Genomic DNA, 22,012 nt, shown 5'->3' with positions numbered 1-22,012 from the left:
GGAGATGCAATGTATCCCCTTTCTTTCTTACCTGGTATCATTTTTGTTACAATTGCAAGTTTACTTGAATGGCTGGTGGTGGTTTTAAATTGATGACATTTAGTCTTTGTTAATCGCAGGCAGTCAAATTGGCCTTGGTATTGCAGAGGGCCACCATTCTGCTAGAATGGTGGGCTCCTTTTTTTCTCATTCTAGTTTTCTTGTTGTTTCTGGAATCTCCCCCTGCCATTCTGGGTGGAAATTACCTTGGTTGAAGTTTTTTCTTTGGCAGGATTGTATTCCCTGCCAAGTCTCCAGAGTGTCTGAGATGGCAGGACGCGAGGGAGTAGTGCAAATCTCTGCAGCCCTTTGTCTTTCACCTTGCCTGAAAGGAACCAAGTACCAATGGGGAGAGGGGCTGGCTGTCCTCATTGGACAGCCAGACGGCCCCTTTCTGTAAACTGCAGGGAGTGTTTGCAGAGGTTGTGCTGTAGTTCCTGATAAATACTCCGAACATGGAAGCTGCTGACAAGTCGACCACTAGAACAGAATCCATAGAGGAAGATGAAGAAAAGTTTGTAGCGATTTCCAGCGAACTGAGAGCCTTCTGTGTAACCAGAGCCTGATGCAAACCTTCCTTCCAATCGAAGTGGGGGTTCCGAATGCGACGACTCCTACCCAGAGGCGAGTGAGATCCACTAGTCTCAACAAGACCTGCATCTTGAGCCATCCCATGACATGCTGGGACATTTACAGTTGAGTAAAAGACTTGTTTGCTAGCTTCTAAAGAGACATTTAAAAATCAAAGTTCAATTGATTGCTTTTCTCCTGCAGATTCCCCATGATAAATGCTTCCTCAACTTTGCTGATGGGAAATCTTTCGACAGGGGGGCGTAGTGGACCTCGACTCGGCCATCAATCCGTCTTGTCTCGCTCCCGATAGTCTGTTCCGGACGTGACATTGGGCATGGTTTATGTACACCACGTCACTGCGCCCCATGCTTCAGTTCCTTTTTTATGCCCGCTTGCATGCTGCATCAGGAACACAACTTGAGTTTACTTGACTTTCTTATTGTACTTTGTATGCTTTTTTCTTCAAAACCTCGATGCAATGTGGTCCCACGGGGTTTAGGGCTTCAAGTGATGCCATGATAGTGAGACCAAAATGTATATGACCGACCCCCATGACGTCTGTCTATGATGTCATGCTCCTAGTCACGACATGGAGGCCTGTGTGTCGTGCGCAAAGATGCAGCCGAAATCCCTGCGTGAGAGGGCTGGGAAACTGGCTTTGTGCCGACCTGTTGCCAAGTTTCCAGCGCAGTTACTTGTCTGGTACTCGTTGGCCGAGACTGAGTAACCCACCCTCATCTTCCTCGCGGAAGAAACAGCACCATCGCAATCAGCACAAGTCCAGCTGGTCGTTGGAACAAGGTAAGCCCTTGACGGGGCCAACCACTCGAAGTGGGAGAGTTTTGAGACCTCTGATGTTAGACACATCCGCTGTTGTTGCGGCTCCCGACCAGCAAGCTTTGGCGACAAAAGTGGCGCTCGTTGCGCCCGACCCCAAGCCAGCCACTCTGTCGACAGCGTCAAAAGCGTCTTCAGGTGTTAATCCCGTCAGGAATAAGTTGCCGGAAGTCTATATGACCGAGGCTCCCGATGTCTCTGTTGCCTGAGTGTCACTCGGTGCCGAAAATACCCTTGGCATCGAAAGCTTCAGCTTCGAAGTCTATCCTCAATCCTTCGGCGGCGACAGTCGGAGATGGTTCCTGTGTGCCACTGTCAATCAGGTTTCTACGATTCCATGCATTCCATTTTCGGAGTCAAGGAATACCATGACCCTGAGGACCCGGTCGACCCCTGTTTACACGGTAGCCGTCTATCATTTCAACGACCAGGCTTATTTATTGGCTTTGGCCCAGGGTTTAAATGATGCCAGTGGTCTGGATTCCTCCCCAGACCTGGAGTTACAGCAAAAACAGCCCTACACCCACACTAGTTTGATATTCAGAGAGCTGATTCGCAGTGTAGTTGACACCCTAGGGTTGAAGGCGACCACTGCCCCTCTTCAGGAGTTTGATTTTACCGACATTTTGGACGAGTCCTCTACCTCCCCCAATCCAACAGGGACGAGAGCTCCAGGAAGAACTGAGAGCCCTGTTGTCGGTTGATGTGGAACAGATACCTCCAGATCTGAGGGGGTCGGGTTGGTATTCCTGTTACTTCCTTGTGCCCAAGAAGGTAGTAGGTCTCTGTCCTATTCTGGACCTCAGGGCCTGAGGAAGGACAAATTCAGTATGATGACGTTGAGAGAAATTATCCACGCTCTCGAACTCAAGGATTGGCTGCTGTTGATCGACCTACAGGACGCTTACTTTTATTTGCTGATACACAAAAAGCACAGGAAGTTCCTAAGGTTTCTCATTGGCGACAAGCACTATTAGTTCAAAGTGCTTCCCTTTGGGTTGGCCTCCATGCCAAGGGCCTTCACCTGGCTCATGGCAGTAGTTGCGGCTCACCTCAGGAGATCCTGGATCCATGTATTTCTGTACCTGGATGACTGGCTGAACCGAGTGAAGTCGGCGGGGCAAGTCTAGTCTCATCTCGAAGACACCTGCCTACTACTGCACAGGCTGGGCTTCTCTCTCAACTTGAAGTCCCATATGACGCCAGTCCAGCAGCTCTAGTTCATCAGAGCAGTCCTAGACACGGTAGGGAAGGCTTTTCCTCAAGAGGAGAGAGTCCGCAACATTGCCCAGATGATGCAGTTGTTTCAGAACTACGCCACTCTTCCATCGGCTTCCTTCCTGCGCCAATTAGTTCTCATGGCCTTCTGTATTTTTCTAGTGCCAGAGGCCAGGCTGTGTATGCGATTCCCTCCAATGGCTCCTGAGCGTCCAGTGGTCTCAGTACCTGGGAACACTCACGGAACGCCTTTGTGTCCAACCAGGTAGTTTGCGAACTCGGCTGGTGGAACACGCGCAGCAATCTTTGCAGGGGAACCCTTCTGGCCTCCTTGGCCCCAGGCCCGAGTGGTCACGTATGCATCCCTGAAGCGTTGGGCACACACTGAGGAATTTTAGGTGAGCGGCCTCTGGTCTCTATTAGAAGCCAAGTGGCATATAAACACGCTGGAGTTACGGGCCTCGGGTTAACCCCGAGGGCCTTTTCCCCCATCTCTGAGAGAAGCATGTCCTTGTCCTGACGGACAAAACGGTGGCCTTGCATTACCTCAACAAGCAGGGTGGTGTGCACTCTCACCCACTTTGCAGAGAGACAATTCAGCTGTGGTTCTGGTTGAGGTTCTGGTCAAATCTCGGTCTCGACAGTAAATCTGGCGAGAATAGAGAACACCTTGGCAGATGCTCTGTGCAGGCAGAGCATGGTCTCACGTGAGTCTGAAATGTGCCCGGAAGTCCTAGATGAGGTCTTCGCTCTATGGGTTACCCCGGCAGTTGATGAGTCCAACAGGAAGTGCAAACAGTTTTGCTCCAGGGAATTCCCAGCAAACTGTGCACTAGGGTACAAGTTTCTGGTGGATTGGACCTTCCCTTGCCATTACTCCTTCACTCTTATTCCTGTCGTTCCTTGGTTTCTCAGGAGGTTGAATAGATTTCGAGTGTTGGGTAAAGATTTGGGGTAGTACCCCTTTGGGTGCACTACAACAACCTTAGCCTCTTGGTAATGGGGAACCCAACTGTTGGTATAAGTCTATACTACACAGGTTGGTAGTGTGGTTGAGCAGCTAGGCTTATCTCAAGAGGGGTCAATGTGACCAGTAGGGTAGTTGCGTCTCAGGAGGATAGCTCAGGGGCAACATGCTCGCCTTGGAAGCAAGATGACACGGAGCAACACCGGTTCGAATCCCGGGTCCGCTAATAGGGATAGTATTACTTGCATGCTCTATTTCGATTTTAGATGTCAGCCTATGCATAGCATTTGAATTTTAGTAGATACAAGCACCAGAAATACGATTAGAGCGAGTAATGTATTCCATATCAAAGATTCACAGTGACAAGTATCCAAATAAACGGTTGTATACTAATTGACCTTTTCACAATTGACCTCGGGAGAAACTCTGGAGAATTGACCTAATTCAGAAGGTCAATTAGGACATATATGCAGGGGAATCCCCCCGCAGCCCCCTACCCAACGCAAAAAACCCTGCAACGTCCCACCCATTCCCCTTATATTTATAATCCAAAACCAACACAATACATATATAAAATAACTAAAATAATATAAAGGTCAATTGTGCAGAAGGTCAATTAGGACCAGTATAATTAGGTCAATTGTGCAAAAGGTCAATTGTAAAAGGTCAATTTGGGTAATACCAAATAAACACTTAAACTCAAGATTTCTTGATTTAAACAATTATTTATTTATTTACCAGTCATTTGAATAAGCCTTCCGAAGTGAGCAATATAATAGCAACACACTAATACCTTCAAAATACACACTTAGTTTCTAAATCAACAAATACCCATTGGGGATGGCACACACTTCCTACACCCTCAGGTGACTTAAATAGCTAGGACACTGTAGACATTAATATATTACTGTTGGCATTTAGAATAGTAATGAGATGAAGTGTCAAAGGGCTATTAGAACAAACAAGAGATCACAAATATTCTTGAGCAGGCAAAAAGCTTTGAAACACCCTCCCCCCCCCCCCACCTCGCCAATGCAGAGTAAGTTAACCCCTTCCTGGAAGGATTGGTGCAACACATGTTGGAGGAGAGAAGTCATTCAGTGAACCAGGCTAGGCCAAAGTCAATTGGGCAAAAGTCTGTGAGTTGAAGCACTTCTTGCAGGTAAGAAAGAAAAGTCTTTGCACAATGTTTCAGAAGTCTTTGAAGAAAAAGAATCAATGTAGGGCCACATCCTGTTAGACTTGTGAGTAGTAAAAGATGCAAGCAACTCTACAACAAGAGTTCAGTTCTCTTAGACTGTACAGTACCTTTTAGTTAGAAGAAAAAATGCAGCAGATGACTTCTGTTCCTGTGCAGCTCTGCAGATCCTGGTGTTCCTGGGCCTCAAGCCTCAAACCAACGGTCCAGGAGTTGCAGTAGGCGTCTCATCCATGTTCTTCTTTGGATTCCTTTGTCCAGTGGTTGACTCTGCTTTCCAAGCCAAAAAGCCTCAACTTTTTATGCAGGTTTCTCCCATTCATTCCAGCATAGCTGTCCGTCACCTAGCAGGGTGTCTGTCCTTCCCGGACAGCCTGCCGGTCAATAACCTAAGAGTTCATTCCTGTCTCCTAGGAAAGTAAGACCAGGGTGTTTTGAGCACCTCCCTCACGTCCTGCGCCTGCCAGATGTCCTGGAGCCAGAGGTGGGCGTCACTCGTTAATCCCGCCAAAGACCAAACGAACAAAGGGACCAAACCTGTTTGGCACGCAAAGTAAATTTCAAGAAGGACCTTTCTACAGAGAAAGTCACTGCACTGAATGTGCTGTGTCACAATGTAAAAAGATGCCTATGGAGTTTTGTCATTTTCCAAAAACCAAAAGAAACAGAGTTAAAATCGCTTTAAAATACATGAGTTTGGAAATGGGGTCTCACTCGTTCCAGGTAAAAATGAAAAAGTACTAGAGTCCAGCAAAAGAGCTGGGGGTCTCTAAGATAGAGAGGAATTGGCACTGTTCTGAGATTCTCGCTAACATCGAGCGACCAAGATATGGACCCCCCCCCCTGGATTTGGCGAGGAGACCATGGTACTTGGATATCCTGCATCTGACTATCTGTCCGCCTCACTGGTTGCCTCGGCATCCGGAACGCCTCAGCCAGTCGGAGGTTCAGGTGCGCCACCCAACCTCGGATCCCTTCAACCTATAAGCGTGGCTCTTGAGAGGATGAGGAATGACTGGGTCCCCTCAGAAGAGGTACTGGCTGCATGCAGACCTTCTACTAGGTCTCTGCATGCAGGTGGAGAAGGTTTGAGGCGTGGTGCAGGCAACACAAGACTGACCCTTTCTCTTGCCATACCACCACAGTGATGCTTTCTGGGTGTCCGTGTCAAAGGGTATTTGGAAGTCCTGTCCGTGTTGAAGAGATCTTGTTTCACCATTCCAGTCATGGCCCAGTTCCTGGAGGGCCTTCTCAACATGTTTCCGCCAACCCCATTTGTTGTACCAGATAGGCATCTTAATCTGGTTTTGACCTATTTGGTGACGGCTCTGTTTGAGCCTTTGAACTCCTGTTCTTTGACTGTTGTCCATTAAGACAGCCTTTTTGGTCGCAATCACATCTGCCAGGAGGGTTGGCAAACTGCAAGCCTTGTGCTGCAAACCTCGCTTTCTGAAGTTCTTTCGTGAGAAAGGCTCTCTTAAAGTCAGGCCAGGATTCCTTCCTATGGTGGTTTCAGAATTTCATCTGTCCCAGTCGATCGATTTGCCTGTCTTCTATGCTCCTCCGCATCGCTCGAAGGAAGAAGAGCGGTTCCACCACATTGATCCCAAGAGAGCGTTGAGCTTCTATATCGCTCGTACGTCTAGGAAATCTGACCAGTTGTTTGTAGCCCAGTCCTTGTCTAGAAAAGGCCTTGCCATCACTAAACAAACTGTCACTGTGCCTTTATCTTGTGCATATCCGAATGTTATCAATCGGCAGGCAAGGAGCTTCCAGCAGGCATCAGGGCGCACTCGACCAGAGGAGTCTTAGCCTCTACGGCCCTCCAGAGAGGGGTCCCTGTTAGGGATATTTGCCATGCGGCCACTTGGTCACCTCCACAAGAGGTTGCCCGCTAATAGGTGTGCAAGAGGAAGGGGAGCTAGTGGATACGGACCAGGACACCGATACAAGAGACACATGCTCTTCCACTTCCAACTCTCCTCATCAAGATGATACTTGCGATACAGATGACGTGGACCAGGAAACGCAAGGAAGTCCAGCACAGTCTTCTCCACCAGAAGACATTGGTCCTTTCCACGCCTTGGTCTCAAATGCATGCCCAGAATTTGGGCTGACCCCAGCCGAGGAAAAGGAACAGTTTTCTTTTTGATCATATGGATAAGCACTGAAAATCTGTATTGGCTATAACTATTCTAGATGACGTGTGGCAAGAGCGATTGCGAACCTTGAAACACCCTTTCACTGAACCGCAGTAATAGGAAGACTAGACAAGAAATTCAAGGCACCGGGCACGAACCCAAAATGTCTAACCTCTCAACCCTCTCCGGAGTCTAGTGTTCGCTATGGCAAGTCACAAGGCGCGTTCCCAGCACAAATGCGCTACACCCCAGAGAACCTAAGGCAGAAAAGTCTATGCTTTCGGCAAGAAAGTACTACCCATGGGGGCAACAGTTAAAGCGGCCAACGCCCTGGCTATTGTGGCCCGCTATAACCTCAAAATGTGGCAGCGGCTGGCTCCCATCTTAGAGCATTTGCCCGAACAGCACCGAAAGGAGGCCATGACAATTATACGCGGGTGAGGAAGCCTCAAACAATAGTATACATATTGCAGTGGACCTTGGAGGGACGGGATTGAAGCAGACTTGAAATGGGGTTGGGCTGAGAAGGCAAGGATAGCTAGGCTGCACTGACTTTAGGCAGGAGGTGCAACATAAGGTCGTTGACCTGCCATTCGAGGGAGAACATTTTTTTGGAGACTTAATGAGGGATCATCTGGCAATGAAGGCGGACTCGGATACTGCTCGATCATTGACTGCCTTACAAGGCAGAAGGTCTTTTCGTCCCTTTCGGGGAGCCTCATGCCAAACCAGGTTGTCTTCCACAAGAGACTTCAAGGTCTAACCAAGATTCGGCTACTACTTCCAGTGATGTAGAAGGAACTACCAGTCTTACCAACGCAGCAGGGACTAATGCCAACCACAAAGCAAACGCAGCTCAGCCACCTCGCAAAGAGTTAGGCAAATCAAATCCCATCAATGACTGCCGCAAAGGCGCACCAGTGGGAGGAAACATGACGCTTAATTTCGAGAGATGGCGATCAATTACAAAGGACATATGGGTGCTAGATGCCATCCAACACGGCCATCTGTTGGAATTCAAACGCAAACAGAAACTCTTACCTCTTGTAACGGTCTCACATCCACACCATTGAACAACATCTCAAAAGGGATTCCACTGGTAGAACCCACTAACAAACTCAAGATCGTAACCAATGCCTCCTTGGCAGGATGGGTAGCCCATCTGGGCAGACACCAGATCAAAGGCCTGTGGACTCTCGAAGAATCATCCCTACACATAAATATCCTGGAGCTGCGAGTGTTCAATTGGGCCTTAAAATCATTTCTTCCACTGATCCAAAATTCAGTGCGGATCCTCACGGACAATACCACCACAATGCTTTACCTGCGCAAGCAGGGAGAAACGAGATCAAACACCTTGTCTCTGGAAGCTGAAACCATTTGGCACTGGGCCATTCGCAACAACATTGCTCTGCAAGCATTCTACCTGCCGGTCATACACAACCAGCAGGAAGACACTCTCAGCAGGGACTCTACACAGTCCACCAAATGTTGCCTTCCAGCAAACAAATAACCAAAATCTTTGCAGTGTGGGGCCAGTCTCTTCTGGACCTCTTTGCCACGATGTCCAATAAGAATGAGCAAGCAGGTTGCCACACCCCAGCTCGCAGGGGGACGCGTTCTCATTCCCATGGACTGACATCTTTGCTTATGTGGTCCCTCTTCCACTGATCAGGAAGATAATCCAAATGAGCCACAGCTACCCTTGCAAAATAATCCTGGTGGCACCATATTGGCCCAGACAAATCTGGTTCTCAGACCTTCTCCAGCTTTTGGTGGACAACCCAATACATCAGGGGTCCCACGCCTATCTCCTGTCACAGGACAACAGTGCATCTCAACCCACACTCCCTCAAGCTGACAGCGTGGATCCTGATCACTCCAAATTCGACCACCTAGACATCCCGCAGGAATGCCAGTGCATACGTGTGGCAGCTAGGGCTTGTACTAACCGCTCATACAATAAAACATGGAAAAGGTTCTGCACATGGTTGAAAGTGAGCAGTCCCCCAAAATACAATACAATACTCCCCAATGAGAGTCAATAACGGGGACACGCAGTAGGGAATGAGACCACGACCAAGTGCGGGTGAAGTTAAGAGATGAGTTTATCCAAAATATAGAGCATACAGAGGAATCTGCACACTCAGAGTGCTCTGCAAAACAATAGCAAAACTTTCATATTTATTAGAAAATCACGTCATCGGTGATGTAAGATATAGGGAGCACAAAAGTTGTGGGATTGGACGATGAGGGCTGGATAGTATGTAATCTTTGTGCCCGGTGCTCCAGGATTGGTGGAGGTCCACGTTGTGCCAGCGCGGGGTGCACGGGTCAGCTGGGCTCTTTGGGGTGGAGTGCAGGGTCAGATGATGCCCGAGCTCTTACAAATTACTCTAATTAACAATGCACTTGTGGCCACACATACTGTCATTTATTGCCATAATACTTATCCATTTAATCTATCTCACACATCAATTATATATACTTAAAAGGGTTACTTCATAAATCTGGTGCTTTATCTTGGAGTTAGATTCTAGGGCTATCTGCAGCGATTCCTTCGTTAGATTTATTAGGGGACAGCTTAATAGTGTTAGTACAAGGGAGGATGTATTATCACTTGGAATTTGAGCGTTATGGGTGAGCTGGGGTGGCATTTGGTTGAGGGGCACACAACTGGCACATCAAACAGAACTTGGGGTTAGGGATCTGGGGGCTGTCTCTGAACCTGGGGGTCTTCTGGTGCTCATTCAGAGTTATGGAGATGGATTGTTTTTTCCAGGCCGGAGTTGTGGCCCAGTTCACTCAGAGGGCAGTGATGCAAAAGGGAAGACAAAGATACAACGTTCAAAATGTTACTTCTTCCACACAGACATCCGTGAGAAGAGGAAGGTGGTCACCCATTTATCGATCCCTCGATGTTGGGCCTGCGGCCAGCGGTTCCATCCATGTCGGGTGGCCTGGGTGCGGTCCCGCCTCAGTATCTGTTGGTCAATCCGCACTCATTGCTCTCAGGGCCGGTGCTGACAATGCTGCAGTCATTCCTGGGACAGTTGGATAACTGGCTCCTGGTGGGTCCTGTGGGGCTGGACTTGCCAGCCGTTCCCCGGCAGAAGGAGGGAGCAACGTGTCTGGGTCACCCACAGAAGTCTCCCCTGGTGCAGCCCCCTGTGCCGACGCCTAGGGGGTTAACCCCCCCCCCCCCGTGTAGGGATCAGGAATAAGGGGAGCTGGTGGCATCTGAGCTAGATGGCGTTCCGCAGGACACTTTCAATGGTCTCCTCGTCGGCCAGGTGGGTGGATACCTGGGATACTGACCCAGAGATGGATCCTCAGAGTAGCCCGGCCCAGCCTTCTCTCGCCGGACGATGTGGGTGCCTTTCATGCCATGATGGCAAAAGCTTGCAATGAGTTTGGCCTCACTCCTGAAGAGGAGAGGCAAGACTGTTTTTGTTTGATCAATGGGGAAGAGGCAGAAGGCAGTCTTCTCTATCCCCATCTTGGACCACGTGTGGCAAGAAGGGCTGTGCACGAGGCGCCATCCGTTCACGGAGCCTGCGGTCAAGGGCTGCTTAGAGATGGAATTGAAGGCACCGGAGTCAATGCCAAAGTGCCTCACGTCTCAACCCACTCGGGAGTCGGTGGTGTTGGCGGCAGCCGGTAGGAAGGCGCGTAGCCAGCACAAGTGTGCGACTCCCCCAGACAATGAGGGCCGTAAGCTGGGTGTGGTACGACGGTCAAGGCGGCAAATCGTTGGCAATCATCGTGCGATACGACTGCGGAAATGTGGCACAGATTGGCTCCACTGATGGACCATCTGCCGAAGCTGCAACGGAAGGTGGCAATGCTTCTGGTTCGAGAGGGGGAGGAAGCCTCTAATCATAGCATTAATATTGCTGTGGACCTGGCGGAATCCGGGTTCAAACAAATTAATAATGGGGTCGTCCTCAGGCAGCAGGCCTGGCTGCACTGTACTGATTTTCGGCTAGAGGTTTAGCACAAGGTTGTGGACATGCCTTGCGAGGGAGAGCAGCTGTTTGGGGAGAAGATTGACGAGGCACTGAAGAATATGAAGGAGCATCGTGATATGGCGCGGTTCCTGGCGTCTCTGCGGAGCTGGTGCTCTTTTCACCCCCTTCGCTTGTTTCAGGGAGCCTCTGGGAACGCCGAGATCTTGCGGCAAAGGCTACAGTTGCTCTAGCTATTCCTCCCAAGGTTTCCAAACGTTCCAGTCCGCTCAGCGGAACAAGGACTATCCAAGTCAGCGAAAGCTGGGTTCTTCCTCCTCCGCTGGTAGAGGTCGACAGTCCAAGCCTCAACAATGACTGCCATCTGGGCAGTCGACATGGAGGGAGAGTGGCGCGACATGTCGACGAGTGGCATTTGATTACGGTGGGCTGATGGGTGCTGGATGCAGTCCACTACGGCCACTCTAATTTTCGGCTTCTGCAACTCCCTATTCTACTGGTGAAGGTATCACAGCCATATATGCAGGTGCATCTGATGCTGTAGAAGGGGACTATAGAGAAGGTCCCAGCATCGGAAAGACCAAAAAGTACCTACTCCTGTTTTTTTTGTAATCCGAAAACCGAACAGGAAACGGCCACTGAACAAAAATGTGAAACGCCAAAAGTTCAGGATGCTAACGTTGCAGGACGTCATCCGATCAGCAATGAGTTTCTCGCGTCGTTGGATCTCTGAGATGCCTACTTCCACATCCCAATGCAGCCGAAGCATTACAGGTTTCTGAAGTTTAAGGTCGGTGACGAACATTACCAGTTTCAGGTTCTCCCCTTTGGCCTCAAGTCTGCTCCCAGGACGTTCACCAAGTGCCTGCCTCTGGTGGCGGCTTACCTCTGCAGGGAGGGACACCATGTTTAGCTGTACCTGGACTGGTTGAAAAAAAACAGTACCTCATGTGTGGATGCACCTACCGGGGCGCAAAAAGAAAAGGGTAACCCACTGGTAACCCCAAGCCTTTCGGCAAAGCACATTTTGTTCATGTGGGCAACCTACAGATTTGAACCTAGGGTGTCGAAGCCAGCAAGGAAGTCTGACTTGCGCGCAGCGGCCCAGAATGTATTACCCCGAACACCAGACAAAGTGAACATTGTGTTTTTTCCCCACCAAATACCACACTTTGTCTGGGATTGTGGCTAATAAAAACTGGGGCAATTTGCGCAAGGAAGACCTCTGTGCATTGCCACGGGTGTCCTCTGTTCGGAAATGCATGGGGTTTCCTTGGTGGCTTGGACACCATAGGCCCAAATCTGTCGGGGTGCGCATGAGCAGAATTCCTGAAATGATGCTGTGCCGAAAGACTTGGGGTTACCTGTGTTTTAGGCTTTTACCTTGGCGGCCAGGTAGGTGCACCCACACATGTGAGGTACCGTTTTCATCGGGACACATGTGGGAACGAGGGACGGTAATGTGCGGAAAATGTTTTTTTTCCCACCACATTTCGGACTTTGCTGGGGTTTCTGGGTAATGCATTCTGGGCCGGTTTGCGCAAGTCAGACCTCTGCGGATTCCCACGGGTGTCCTCTTTTCGGTAAAGTATGGGATTCCCTGTTTTCCTTGGTGGCTTAGACACCTGAGGCCCATATCAATATGATGTGCCCGTCTGGAAAAATCGTGAAATTCAGATGTCGGAAAAGACTTTGAGTTAGGGGTGTGTTCAGCTTTCCCCTTGGTGCCCAGGTAGGTGCACCCACACATTTGAGGTACCGTTTTCATCGGGACACGTGTGGGAAGGTATGACATTTGTTGTGTTTGTGTAGTTTTCATAACGTTTTGACCCATTTGCTGGTGCCCTTTGTCACACAACCCTTTCATTTCCCAAATGTGCCCTATATTTAGTTGCTGCTTCAGGCACCAAACATTTTTGTAACCTGCACAAGTCACCTACCCTTCAAAAGGTTTGGCGTTCCTCACCACATTGGTTTTCCTGAATTTCACATGCTAAGTACATCTGTTCAGGCCGTAAGCATAAAACTCCTGTGTACCATGGTTCAGTGTTTGACTTGTGGCATTGCTTGTTCTGCGAAACACTACAAAAAAATGTGTGCTTTCCTAACTGCAAGAGTCGGGGGGGGGGGGGGGGGGGGGGGAAATGTAGCAGAGCATTGTTTTTCTCAAAATTCATAGCCATTGCCGTACCAAGCCAACCATGTCCACCACATACCTTTTTATTCGGTTATTTTCCCGCTTTTTTTTTTTCCAATCTATGGCATTTTCCCCTACCTAGTTGTTGCCCGACCTGTGCAAATCACCCCTTCCTAAACTTGGAATTTTGTCTACTTTTCAGAAATGTATGCCTTTCTGTCCTCCAGTTCGGCTTTCCTACCCTTTTCTTTTATTCCGTCCAGGCATGTCTAATTGGCAAAAATTGCCAAAATCGCCTACCTCTCACAAAATGGTTGATAACCACATCAAATTAATTTGTTTTCGTTTCCACTCAACCTGTTGGTGAAAGCGAGGAAATTGGGGAATTCAGCACAGCAAACCATTTGATCCTAGCTCTTACAAGGAAAATACCACAGGCTTCTTTGTACATCATTTTATTGGCATTTTCAGAAAAAACACATTTTCGCCCTTTTTGGTTATTTTCTCTACTCCCCACAACTCCCCCCCCCCTTTCAGCAACCTATGATTCCTGGGTGGCGTTACGACTGCCTAAATGTGTGGGGGGGGGGGGGGGGGGGGGAAGGGACCACATTTGTCCGAGATATCTCATGTAACAAAAAAGTTACAAGGCATTGAATGGCCACATAGCGAAATCGCCAAAAAGGGCTTGGCATGGAGGGGGAGGGGGGGAATACCCATGGCTCTTAAAGGGTTAGAGGAGGTTCTTTAATATATATGAAAAGAGGAATTATTCTTAACTTGTATACAGTGATGTAACACCATTAAAAATGTTCACTTTTAAAAACCTATTAAATTGACAGAAAAACCTCTGTTAAAGGGATGTTACGGTAAAGGTGCATCCCACTCTTGGGACTCATCTTGTTCCAGTAGTTAGCCAGTGGCATCCCACTTTGACATTCCTTGACATTTCGATCCTGGGTTCTCATGTGCACTTGCCCATCCATACTTCCTCTATTTATGCACTTCTCTCACTGCACAATGCATATGTTCATTTATAGGATCAATGTATACAATTGTTTTGTATTGTTTTGTACAAGTAAGGGTAATGCAGGTGCAAATGATTTGTAGAACATTAAGTGGCAGTTGGTGTGTGGAAGCCTAATATGGCCATATGGTTATATGTACAGTTTTTGGAAGTGATTGGTGGCTGGATGTGACTGTTTGAAAGCAGGCATTGAAGGAGTGTTACAAATATAAAATTAAAAGAGTTGAAGGGCTGCCCTGTGCGATGATGTGCATGTGCCATCTGGCTCTTTTTTAGTTATCCATGGCCTGGAAAGTGGACTGTGGAGACAGCGGTTGGTTATAAAAGTCCATCAATTATGATCACTTTTGTATGCTAGTGAAAAATATTGGACAGAAAATGGTTTGTCGTTTTATATTTTTCTCTAGTATACAATTGTCCATTATTCACATCAGCATAACACAAAATGCTAATGGAAATGTTTGAGAATATTATTGAGTAACTACTTTGCTGAAAAATGTAAAGTAGGTGGAGTCTATAAGATTCTTTTTTTAGTTTTATTTAACTGTGAAAGGTGGTTTCTAAATGAACCTTTTTGGTGTTTATATTTATTTTATTTTCAGGAGAGGTCAGAAAGTAAGGTGGGGAGGGAAATGAGTGTAGAGGCACCAACCGCAAGTATGGAGGGGGCAGGTGGACAGGGGAAGATGTTGTGTGCCTTACCTGTAAGGTAGGGGGCTGTCCTTCTTATGCTCTTGGATCACAGCTTCAAAAGCACTTCGGAATTGCTCCCCCCTGCTAAGTGGTGTGTTGCAGTATATACACAGTACTGTTGTCTTTGAAAGATATGGATCAACAGCCTCTCATCGCTTGCAAGGTAGCTGGTGGGATTCTGTGTCCCAAAGAAGTAGGCTGGGTACAGTATGGGTTGAGGAAGATGAGGTGGAGGAAGACGGCATACTAATTCATAACAAAGGAACAACCTTTCTGAGAGCATTGCAGTGGTTGGATTTGGTTTAGCCGCGCATGGAGGTGGTCCCGTAGAAGTACTGTCCAGGTCATCTGCAACCGAGTAATCGGAGCGTTTCACTTTAGTAGCTTTCGCCTTTGGTACGTTCCCAATGGTGGTAAATGACTGCCACACCCATGATTCTCTCTGGGTGTTAGAGGTAGGCACTTCATCTACCTCATCTTCTTGGTCCTCTTCATTGTTTTTTGAAGTACTGTGCTTCTTTTGTTTTGTATGTCCTCCAGCTGGTGGTGGCTCTTGGGGAGGAGGGATGGCAAACGCTGATGTCATCTGCTAGATTGTTAATGGATAATGAGTAAGAATAGGTGTAGGAGCTATGCAAAGGTCAATTTTGGGCTTCAAAGTCTCTCGATGAGCTGAAAATGCACTTCTGAACTGTTCGTGAAGCACGGACCAGTTCGTGAAGTGCAGATGCGTTCTGGAGCGCATCATCGTGCTGCGCTCAGCATGTGGTCATGTGACAGTGTCCAGAAAGTCAGCGATGACGTTGGACGTTTGCGAACGTCGACAAACACAAACCGTGCAAAAAGTGTATAGAAGTGTTAAACAATTATGCTTGAAGGTGGGGAATGGCAGAGATTTAAGGTGAAACTTTGTAAATTGGACTAAATGTTGCTAGTATGATATTACTAATGTGTAGGAAATTAGCGTGCACCTACGAAATTCAATGAAAAAACGCTGTTAAAGGAACGTTATGGTTACAAGTTAAACGGACACCCCCCAGAAATGTGGTCATCAATGACATTTGTGATGTCATCTTTCATGTCCTGGGTGTTAGTCTTAGTGCACGGTGGTGGCGCAAGTTTTGGTTGCTTAGTTTACCATAATTGGCACATTTCTGGGGGTTTTCGGTTTTACTTGTAATGTCCCTTTAACAAAGTTTTTTCAGTGATATATTTTTCGGAGGCTTGTGGATCTGCTTAGATCACATGCCATGCATAGGCCGACATATTGGCCACTGGGCATATCGGAACAGAGTGCGACTTGAGTTGCTAAGGCAACGCAGTCCAGGGTGCAAATTCCCCCACCCACACATCCTGTGGAACCCAGACAGTGGCACCAGTTGGAGGGCTTCTGTGGAGATGCCTGCCAAAAAGTGGAAATAAGGGCCCGACCTTGGTTGGAGTTACAGAGACGGACAAAAACGCCATTTGGAAAAGATTTCTGGGGAAAAGACCCAACCGGTGATTTTATATTAAATAAATAAACCGGTGGTATCTTTAACATTGCACCAAAAAAAGTGGTGCGTTTAAAATGGGAAAATCCCATAGGAAATATTCCGTTGGAATATTTTGCGTGGTAACCACTGCCAGCAGCCAGAAACTCGACAAGGGGGGACTGGACAGTGCCCCCTTGGAAACAGACCCAGGGGCAATCAAATTAACCCCTTCCAGTACTTCCACAATGTGATGGTTTGTACTGGTTCTGTTCACAATTTTGGATTAGTAAAGCCAATGGTGACTTTACATGCCCTGGGAGACAGTAGTCAGTCCCAGGGTATGGAGTCTGTTTGGGGGTCACTATCACACCCTTGTGTTACTGCTGTGTAACACATACACTAAAACAGATGATACCCCATGGAGTAAAAAGACCCCATAGCCCATACGCACACAATAAGTCAAAGACATACCTCAAATCATGCCTAAGAGTGGGAGGAAAAGAGTCTTACTCTTAGCAGGAGAAAAAAACAAACCCCAAATATCCAGCAAAGCTGCTGGGGGACTCACTAGGTTTGGGAAATTAACCTTATAAGAGAATTCTCCCTAACAGGGGTGGGGTTGGATGATAAACTGTTGCAGGACAGTGGGGACAGTAATTCCATGCTACTGGTCCACTTTGAAAAATGACTCGGATTGAGACAGGCAGGTCTGCTCTCCACATAAGAGTTCCAGGCAAAGACGTTCTCTAGAGGCCCACTCTCGTGGTCCTAAAGAAATAATCTGCTCTCATGACTAGGGTATGGACAGAATACAAATTGGTGAGGTTGGGCCCTCTACTAGCCTTGCTCACTCCTAGTGAGTGTCTGTGATGAGTTTGGTACAGACTAGGTGGCTCTGGTACTAGTAAACTGAATTAGGTTCTTGGGTGTGGTGGGGCTCCCTCCGCCCAGACAAGCAAAATGAAGGTTGCCAAGTGTACACTCCAGTGAGGTATCTGTGGGTGGACTTACCATAAAGATGCCACCTCACCCCTTGATGAGGGCTCCAGACAAGCAAAATTAAGGATATCGGGACACACTTCACAAATGTATCTTCAGAAGGACTTACTTTTAAGATGCCACCTCACCACTCTTTGCCCCCAGATTCAGGCACATTAGTAAATTGAATTAAGCAACATATAGTGCACTCTAAAACAAGGCTCTTGTTGGACCAGTTCCTAAGGTGAGCAATGAGCACAGCTACCCTTGTTCACCCTCCAGTGTGGGCCTAGAAGATGAGTTTGTTACGGGGTAGGTGTCTCCCTCTCCTTAAGAATTCTGCTTTAAAACCGAATACCGGATAAAATAAGGGGTTGAGATCTGAATGCTATTACTAGTTGGGTAGAATTTCCTGAAAGGTACACCCTACAATTTGCTAGTACAATTGTGTGATATTGTGTAGTTGTGCAGATCCTCCTCTGACAGTGGCGTTCCCCTCAGATGAAGGGGCTTTTGCAGGATATAGTGAAGGTCATCCTGCAGATGCTGCCTCGTGGACCTGTCCCCCTCCTCTGGGTACTCCTCCAGCGCTGCTGGTTCCAGTGCTCCCTCCCCCAGTCCAGGCCGTACCGGTTGTTCAGTGCCCTCCACCTCCTCCTTGGCCCGGACTCGCGTCTGTCTGTAAAAAGTGGTGGGGGGGACGGACGATGAGGAGGATGATGCCCAGGACGATGAACCATTGGCATCAGCTAAGCCCTTTCATGACCACCTTCAGGGCCTGGCAGAGTTCTTGGTGGTGCCTCGGCCTGAGGAATCTCCCCAGAAGTGCTAGCATAGGTCTTGGGTAAGCGCACCACGATCCGGTCTGGCATCCCTCTCCAGAAGGAGATCCTGCAGGTGGAGAGAAAGGTTTGGAGAAGCCCAGTACCAACGCCCAGATGAACAAGGAGTTGGACAGCAGGTTCAGGCTGACGGACGGGGAGCCAATCCTCCTGGCCTCCCACCCGCAGCCGCATTTTTCAGTGGTGGCTGCAGCCTCATATTCTAAACCATTGTCTTTAGTCTTCCATCGGAGCCACCTCAGTTGTCTTTCCAAGGAGGACAAGGTCTTCAAGTCTTTGGGAAAACACTGTTGTTCCATTTTAGGACTGCATCTGCGGCAAGCCAACACAGATGCCCTCTTGGCTGTGGCTAACCAGAAGCTGTGCCAGGAGCTCAGGGAATTTCTGCTCGACCTCCCTTCAGACAAGCAAGCCTTCCTCAAGGTCGGTGTGGCAGATGCCCTGGACCTCATGGAGTCTTCGGTCTCCCACATCGACAAAGCCAGCAGAGGGGCTGTGCCTTGGTGTCGAGATGAGGATGGCGCAGATGCATGCCACGAAGTTTTCATCTGACGTGCAGAAGCGGGTCCTGGATCTGCCCTTCGAGGGCATGGACCTTTTTCATTAGTCAACCGATGACGAGTTAACAAAGAAAAAAACCTCCACTCAACTTCTTGGCCATCCTGACCAAACCAGACAGAAATCCCTCCCTTAGTCCCAGGGCAGGACCGAACAAAACCATTGCTTTCTCTGGCTTCAAGGGGTTTCGGGACTGTAGTACACAGAGGCCTGACAGGTTGCCCAGTGACAACAGGAGGAAGCAGCAGAGGACTTTGCACTGGTTTTTCCACTCACCCCCCTCCTCTGCCCCCGCCTTCGATGCCAAGTAGCAGTGACGTCAAGGTCTGGGAACACAGCTCGCCTGTGGGAGTATTTTTCAGTAGCCTGTGGATCCTATCCGTAGTCTCCACGGGTTCTGTCTTAATCTTCCTTTGCCTCTACCGTCCTATCAGTCGGATCGAGTCCCCTCTTTTATGGATGGGCCTTTTGATCTTGGAGATGCAGGCGATGGAACTGCTTCCTCTTGTAGACAGGGGGGCCCCGGGTACTAGTCCAGTAATTCTACGGTACCCAAGAACAACCATGCTGGCCTAAGTCTTGTCCTGGACCTGTAATTTCTAAATCTGTCTATCGCTGGAATGCTTCAAGATGATTACTCCCGTGCACATAGCTGAGCCTGCACATAGCTGAGCCTTTGTACAGGGGACTGGATGTGTTCACTGGACTTCAAGGATGCGTACCTGCATGTACGCATCTGCCCAACGCATCAGAAGTTTCAGCGGTTAAGGATTATGTTGTACCCCTTTTAGTACAAGGTGCTGCCATTCGGCCTGAACTCCCTGCACATAGCTGAGCCTTTGTACAGGGGACTGGATGTGTTCACTGGACTTCAAGGATGCGTACCTGCATGTACGCATCTGCCCAACGCATCAGAAGTTTCAGCGGTTAAGGATTGTTGTACCCCTTTTAGTACAAGGTGCTGCCATTCGGCCTGAACTCGGCTCCTCTAGTCTTCACAAAGTTGATGAAGCCAGTAGCTTTCCTTCTCCACTTGGAGGGCCATCATCTGTACCTTTATTTGGACGACTGGCTGGTGGTGGGGGTCACCTGAGGGGGTGTTGCACTCCTTCCTGATATTGGTGGATACCCTTAATCACCTGGGGTTCTCCCTCAACCAGAGGAAGTCAGTTGAGCCCATCTCAGGATCTGGTCTTCCTAGGGGTGCATTGGACACTACGTTTTAGCAGGTGTTCCCTATGCCTGAGAGGCTCCTGTCTCACTACAAGGCAATGGGAACCATTCTGGCCAATTCGACCTCGGCATGGTGGTCCCAGCATATTCTGGGCATGATGGCCTCCTGCCTGGTCACTATGCAGCATGCTTGCCTCAAGATGAGGTGCCTCCAGCTCCACCTAGTGGCTAGTTGGGATCGGGAGACTGGATCTGTTGGATAGGATACTAATACCACTGCTCCTGCTGCCTGATCTTCGCTGGTGGATGATGGATGGCAATGTTTCAGTGGAAGCCCCCTTCACCCGACCAGAGCCTACCCTGGTGGTGACGATTGACTCCTCTTTCGGGTTATGGGGAGGAGGCTACACGGTAAATGGCTCATGGTCTAGGATTGAAGCCCTCCAGCGTATTAATCTGCTCGAGGTCAGGGCAGTGGGCCTGGACCTCAAAGCGTCTTTGCCCCTCATCAGTGACAGGTCTGTTCTAGACTGACAATTCTATGACTAATTTACCTGAACAAGCAAGGTGGCCCCCGTAACCCCCCCTCGCCCTCCTGGATGTTGGCGGTATCGATCTGGGAATGGGCCCTGACGGAGGGAGTTTGGATTTTAGCGTTTGACCTCCCGGGGGACAGCAATGCCGAAGCGGACCAGCTGAGCTGCCTGTGGTTCAACACCTACGAGTGGGAGTTGCACACCAACGCCTTGTTGCCCCTGTTCCATCGTTGGGGGTTTGCAGACCTGGATTTGTTTGCATCCCCTCTGAATTCCTAGTGCCCCCAGTTTGCTTCATGGGCAGGACGGAGTCAGGGGGGGTATGGGGGGTCACAGCCTCAAGTGTTATGGGTTTCTGCCTACCCCTCTAATAAATCCTCTGCAGGTTTTGGGCTTCGGTGGGTTGCAGCCTCATCCTGATTGGCCCCCACTGACCTTCGAGAACCTGGTTTTCGGATCTGCAGTTTTGCTGCCAGGGTCCCTTCCACCTTCCGATCTTCAACAGGGGGATTCCTGAGGCAGCAGGGCAGGACGGTGCAACATCTGCACCTGGCCAAGCTGTGCTGGCGGCCTGGTTCCTGACCAGCGGAGCATTGAACATGCACATTTTTTGGATGACAACTGGGACCTTATTCAGCAGGCTAGGAGGCCCTCGACTCTGTCCCAGTATAAGAGCAAATGGACTAGGTACTGCCTTTGGGCTCTTGACCAGCTTCTGCACCCTGTCGCCTTTCCTCTGGATGATATTCTGGTTTTTCAGCACACCTAGCTTGTTATGGAGTTCATGTGGATACTTGCCACACTTAGTTGGAGGCTATTGGGGCTTACAAGCATTCCCCTGAGTATGTGTTTTCTGCAGCCATCCTGGTGGTTAGGGCCCACCTTAATAGGTTCTCTATGCTTTTTCCGCTGGTGCATAGGCCGCACCGAGTCTTGGACCTCAATGTAGTTTATGCAGCTTTGCAGCGCAATCCTTTCGAGCCGATGGCCTCTGTGGACATCGGCTTGGTGACACTAAGACAGTTTTGCTGGTGGCTCTTAACTCTGCCTGCAGGGTTATTGAGCTGCAGGTGTTGTCCTTGTGCGAGCCCTTCACCACGTTTCACAGCGACAAGGTCATCTTGCTCACTCACCCAAACTTCTTGCCCAAGGTGGTCTTTCCATTTCATCAGAATCGGGAGATCTGCCTTCCGGTGTTCTTCCCAAATCTGCAGTCGGAGGCAGAGGGGGACCTGCATTCTTTGGACCTCAAGAGGGTCCTCAAGTTTTCTCTCTCTCGGACGAAATCCTTCAGGAAGTCTTGAGGCACTGTTGTGACTTTGGGGGTTTCTCCCCACCTCTCAGGCTTCCAAGGTTTCCATCTCCCGTTGGATGGTTCAGGCGATTTTGGAGGTATAAACAGCTATGGGCAGACCTGTTCCTGAGGAGATTCATGCTCATTCATTCGGAGCCACGCTGTCGTGTTTCAGAGACCTGCTTCTAGGGATGTCCTCAGCAAGGCATTTCTCACTGGACACTAGCTCCAGGCACGATGCAGAGTTTGGTCAGGTGCTTCTGAAGAACCTTTTTGCTTCATCCTAGATATGAGGCAGGTTTTCACATCTCCACCTCATGTTCTTGTTTGGTGTAAACACCCACAACGATGGAGGAAA

The 22,012-nt window shown here is 48.9% G+C and overlaps 1 protein-coding gene across 2 annotated transcripts in view; it reads left to right on the top strand.

Moving 5' to 3' along the window:
- The window catches only part of NUP98 (nucleoporin 98 and 96 precursor), a 2,071,147-nt gene that overhangs the window by 879,160 nt on the left and 1,169,975 nt on the right, over positions 1 to 22,012 (top strand). The window lies entirely within an intron of this gene.

This window comes from Ambystoma mexicanum, chromosome 7q (assembly GCF_040938575.1).
Source record: "Ambystoma mexicanum isolate Mex_15411 chromosome 7q, UKY_AmexF1_1, whole genome shotgun sequence".
In the NCBI taxonomy this organism is placed as follows: Eukaryota; Metazoa; Chordata; class Amphibia; order Caudata; family Ambystomatidae; genus Ambystoma; species Ambystoma mexicanum.
This window is presented reverse-complemented; position numbering and strand designations above follow the sequence as displayed.